Here is a 6,002-nt window from a genome sequence, read left to right on the forward strand (position 1 = left end):
GGAGGGACGGCGCAGGAGGGGAAGACCCTCTATGAGGTGGATTGATTCAGTGACTGGGACAATTGGGATGGGAGTGTCAGAGACAGTGAGATTGGCACAGGACAGAGCGGCATTTAGGGCTGTTGTACATAGGGTCGCTATGAGTCGCAGGCGACTCGACGGCACATAACAACAACAACAACAAATAGTTTTATTGTCCCCATTTTTCAAGTAAAAAAACTAAATAAAGATTGTTGAAACTAAAAAACATGTTACAGAGAAAAAATGACAGAGTCAAGAACAGAACTCATCTCTGAGTAAGCAGGAGTGCTTAATTCCTGAACTATTGCTTAAACAGCCAAAATAAATGTGGTAAGAAAAGGTATTGGGGATATCTGGAGACAGCAAGGGTATGATTATAAGCTAAGTGATAAACCATTTGCCCTAAACAAAAAAATTGTTTTTATTCTTACCTAAGGATTCCAAAAGATAAATGGAAAATCTTGGAAAGGTGATTCTCCTTTCTCCTCTCTCTCAATCTCTCTCTCTCTCTCTCTCTCTTTCTCCCTCCCTCCACGTATGTGTATGTATGTAGGAGAAAACTTAATTATGCTTATAATAAATCTATTCCTAGACCAAGAATCTGTTGTACAAACAAAGCAAGGAAGCACTGCATGGTTTAAAATCAAGAAAAGTGTGCATCAAGGCTGTATCCTTTTTGCAATCTTTTATTTAATCTATATGCTGAGCAAATCATTCAAGAAGTTGAACTTTATGAAGAAGAATGTGACTTCTCAAGAATGGAGGAAGATTCATCTGTGTTATGGAGATGGCACAGTCTTGCTTGCTGGAAACAAGGAAAACTTGAGGTGTTGCTGAAGAAGATCAAGGAAGACAGACTTCAATATGGATTATATTTCAACATCAATAAAACAAAAATCCTCACCATTGGGCCAGTATGCAACATCATGATGGATGGAGAAAGATTGAAATTGTGAAAAATTTCATATTACTTGGATCCATAATCAACACCTTTAATACAGCAGTCAGGAGATCAGGAGACACATAGCTTTAGTAAAGTTGGCTGTCAGGGACCTCTCCAAAGTCCTGAAGAGCAATGACATCAGTTTAGTTTAAAGACTAAGGTGCAATTGATCTAAGTCATAGTCTTTCTAATCTCCTGCTATGCATCTGAGAGATGGACAATGACTAAGGATGATACAACTGATGCCTTTGAATTGTGGTGTTGGAGAAGAGTACTGAATACCACATGGACTGTAAAAGGAACAAATAGCTACGTCTTGGAGAAAGTATAGACAGAGTGCTCCTTAGAGGTGAGGTTGATGAGGCTTCATCTCACATACTTCGTGCATGTTGTTAGGGCCTATTCTCTTGGAAAGGAACATCAGGCTTGGAAAAGTGGAGGGTCAATGAAGGAAATAAAGACCCTCAGTGATATGGGTTGATACAGGACTGCAGCAACAATGGGTTCAAGTGTCAGAGATGACAAAGGAAGGCACAAGATAAGACAAGGTTCAGTTCTGTTGTTTATAGGATTGTTCTGGCTTGTAATTGACTCGGTGGCACATAATGGTAACAACAATAACAGACATTTTAAAAAAATGCCATGATTTTTAAAAAGCCAGTTAATTGCTGGATTATTTATTCTCATGTCCATTTTTTAGTCTTTCTTTTTGCTTCCTTCCTTCTCTATCGTACTTCATACATTGAATCATGCTTATATTTTTTCTTATTTGCATGCGTTGAATGATGCCTGTTTAAGTTAATCTCCCCATTAAGATTATAAGCTTCATCTGACCTGAAATTTTATTAGTTTTATAATCTACACTTTCCTAAATCCAAAGAATTTGGCACAAAATGGGGTGTGAACACACAGTTGGAATAAAATATATAAATAAATTAATATTCATTATTTTAGAAAATTGCCTTCTGATTGTTGTTGTTGTTAGATTCCTTAAATTACCTGAAACTCAGAGTGACTCTGTGAATATAACCTAATCCTTTTCAGTACCATCTTCACAATCTATACCATGCCCATTGCTGCAGTCACTGTGCTAATCCATATAAGGTCTTCCTCTCTTTCACTAACTGTGTACCTTTCACAGCATGATGTCTTTTCCCAAAGACTGGCTCCTTCTGGCAACATGCCCACAGTATGTGAGATAAAGTTTCATCATCCTTTCTTCTAAGGAGCACCCTGATTGCACTTCCTCCAAGACAGATTTGTTTGTTCTTCTGGCAGTCCATGGCATATTTTGCACTCTTCTCCAACACCACAATTCAAAAGCATCAATTCTTCTTCAGTTTTCCTTATTCATTGTCCAACTTTCAGAAGCATACAAAGCAATTGAAAATACCATGGCTTGAAATAGGTGCACCTTAGTCTTTAAAATGACATCCTTGCTGTTTGGTACTCTGGAGAGTTTTTTTTGCAGTAGATTTTCCCACTGCAACATGTTGAATTTTGACTCCTGTCATAATGGGTGTTGATTGTGAATCCAAGCTAAACAAAATAATTAATAACTTCAATCTTTTTTCCTCTCTTATTACCCTTTGGTAAGGATTTTGTTTCTTAATGTTGACATAATCTATATTAAAGGCTGTAGACTTAGATTTTCTTCAATAAGTGCTCCAAGTTGTCTTCATAGTCATCAAACAAGGTTGTATAATCTGCATAACACAGGTTGTTGATGAGTCTTTCTCTAATCCACATACCATTTTCTTCTTCATATAGTCCAGCTTCTCAAAATATTTGCTCTGCATACATAGTGTTTGGTGGAGCTCCCTGATTAAAACAGGCTTGGAAGCAGGAGTGACATCCACGTCCAAAATAGCTTGCCTCTGGAACTCTATGAACTTGGAGAAACAATGAAAGTTATACAAGTGTTCAGGTCTTTCGTTCATAGGGTCGCTATGAGTTGTCTACCACTTGATGGCACTTAACAACAACAACAACAACAAGAACAACATCAACAATGAGAGATCTCTGTTGGCTTCGTGGATAGAAAGTTACATTACCAAGCCAAATGTAGGTGATTTTAATCTGCAGCCCTCAGGCCTGGTTTTCATTGGTTTTGGCCAAACATTTTTCCAAGTGGTATAGCACTGGTCTGTCCATTTGCGCACAGAGGTAACTTGTGGTTGCTGTGATGCTAAATATTGTGACACTGATGTGTCAAATGTGATAATGGTTACTCATGGTGGACAGTATTTAGTGGAGCTCCCCAATTAAAACAGGCTTGAAAGTAGGAGTGGCAGCCACTTCCAAAATAGTTTGACTCCGGAAATTTTAGGAACTTGGAGAAATGATCCAAGTTATACAAGTGTTCAGGTCTTTCATTCATAGGGTCACGATGAGTCGTCTATGACTTGACAGAACTTAACAACACCAACATACATATTGAAATAGGAACAAAGGAAGGATACAATCCTGAAGCAGACTTTTCCTGATGGTAAATCATGCAATATTCCCTTGTTATCATCAGACAACTGTCTCTTGTTCTATGTATAGTTTTGACATGAGTTCAATTTAAGTGTTCCTATATTCCTACTTAAGGTTATCCATTATTTATTATGATTACACAGTCATATGTCTTTGCATAATCAGCAAAATACAAGTAAACATCCTGCTGGTATTCTCTGATTCAGTCAAGATCCATCTGATACCAGCAATCATATTTCTGCATACCATGATTTCTTCTGAACAAGCTTGTATTTCTGGTAGTTCTCTGCTATTTTTAAATAATCTTCAGCAAAGTTTTGCTTGCATATGATATTAAAAATATTGTTGTATAATCTCAGCACTCTGAGGGTCCTCTTTTTGAGAATGGGAATGAATATGGATCTCTTCAAGATCTCTTCCAAATTTGTTGCATAAGCTGGTGAGCACATTCAAATATGTACCTGTTTGTTGAAACAGCTCAATTGGTATTCCATCAATGCTTTCATCTTTCCCACCCTCCACCCCCAATGACTTCAGTGCAACAGTTTGTATCCACAAGCTGCTCTGTAGGAGAAAGATGCACAATCTCCTTCCATGCTATTTACAGCTTCTGCAAACCTGGTGGAGGATTGACTATGTATGAGTCAGTTCTGACTTGACAGCAAGGAGTTGAGTTTTCAGTGAAGCTTAGACTTTTCCAATTGGCTCTTGATCATATACTACTTCCTAAAATGGTTCTGTGTCAACCACTTATTTTTTAATAACATTTTTTAATTTTAATTGTTATTTTAACAAAAGTTTACAGAAAAGTTATATTTTCATTCATTCATAGTTGCACATTTTACCCCCTCTCCATTCTTTCCCACTCCCCATGTTCACTTTTAAAGAAAAATATTCATTCATTGTTGCACAATTACTTCCACCTGCCAAGTCATCTTTGCAATACCCTATTCTGGACTGTTGTCCTATTTATAATGCCTAATCATTTATCCCTTTTGAACAGTTCTTTCCTCCATCTACTCCAATGCAGTATTCATTATTTATCCCCCCTTTTCTTAGTTTCCCTCCAACTACCAGGTCAGTCCTGTTTCAACCAATTCTTTTTGGCACAGTAACTCTATAAACACTTTTCATCTTCTTTCAATGTTTTTGCATCATTTAATATTTTATCCATAGAATCTATTGATATTGCAAATTGAGGCTTGAATTTGTTCTGGAATTCTTTCAGCTTGAGAAATGCTGTGTTTTTTCTTTTTGGTTTTCTAATTCTAGCTCTTAACATTTTGCTTTGTCTTCTCAAACTGTCCTTTGAAATCTTCTGTTCAGTTCTCATAGTTAAGCATTTCCCCTCCCCTTCCCTGTTGTAGTGCAATGTCTCTTCTGACATCCATTTTGGTGTTTTCTTTCTTCCATGTCTTTGTAATCACCTTTGCTTTCTTCATGGATTATATCTTCCAAAAACTCCTCTGGTTGCTTGGGAAATATCTTATTATGGGGATAATATCTGGCCCTGCATTTCACTGTTTAACAAATTACTTATGTGAATATTTGGTTTATATTTCAAAAGAAAAATGTTGTGATATATCATTAATATTGGTTGAGGGACAACGCAGGAGGGGAAGACCCTCTATGAGATGGATTGATTCAGTGACTGGGGTAATTGGGATGGGTGTGTCAGAGGCGGTGCGGTTGGCGAAGGATAGAGCAGGGTTTAGGGCTGTTGTGCATAGGGTCGCTATGAGTCAGAAACGACTCGATGGCACATAACAACAACAACAACAACATTGCCAAATATTATGATAGATATTACAAATGTTATGACTATGTATTTACTTGTGTTCTCAAAAAATATATTAAAGTTCTAATCCTTGGAACAAACAGAAGCTTCCATGGACATGCTCACCAGATTGTGCCAAGAATTCTGAAAGACAACGTACCTGGCCATATGACTGGACAAGAACTATATTTATGCCCATTCCAAAATAAGGTGATCCAACACAATATGGAAATAATGCAAAGCCAATTGGAACAGTACACTGACAGAAAACTGCCAGAATCACAAGCTAGGTTTAGAAGAGGCCAGGGTAAGAGAAGGAAATAAGAGGTATCCAAATTGGCAAAGAGGAGGTAAAATTATCTCTATATGCAAATGTTATGATAGTATACTTAGAAAACCCTGAAGACTCAGCAAGAAACTACCGGACATAGTTGACCAGTTCAGCAAAATGGCAGGATACAAGATCAACATACAAAAATCAATTGGGGTGGACGGTGGGAGTGAACTTGAATCGGGACACATGTCTACAGCTCTGACCCACGACCCCCATCTTCAGGTATTGCATTGCTCCCCCCTGACCCGGCTCGCACACCCCCCCGCCAGCTCTGAACTTCAGGACTTAAAGAAAAGGGGGGGGGGACCCAACAAAAACAAAAAACGAAACAAAAAACCACACAGAAGAACAAAAAATATAAACCAAATTTATAGCATTTTTCAACAGCACTTGAAAAAAGTTGTCCAATATTGAAGATTTAGTTTCTTTAGACTACAAACTGCTCTTTG

This window comes from Elephantulus edwardii, unplaced genomic scaffold, assembly GCF_000299155.1.
Source record: "Elephantulus edwardii isolate Elephantulus edwardi_28Jun2011 unplaced genomic scaffold, EleEdw1.0 scaffold00196, whole genome shotgun sequence".
NCBI lineage: Eukaryota > Metazoa > Chordata > Mammalia > Macroscelidea > Macroscelididae > Elephantulus > Elephantulus edwardii.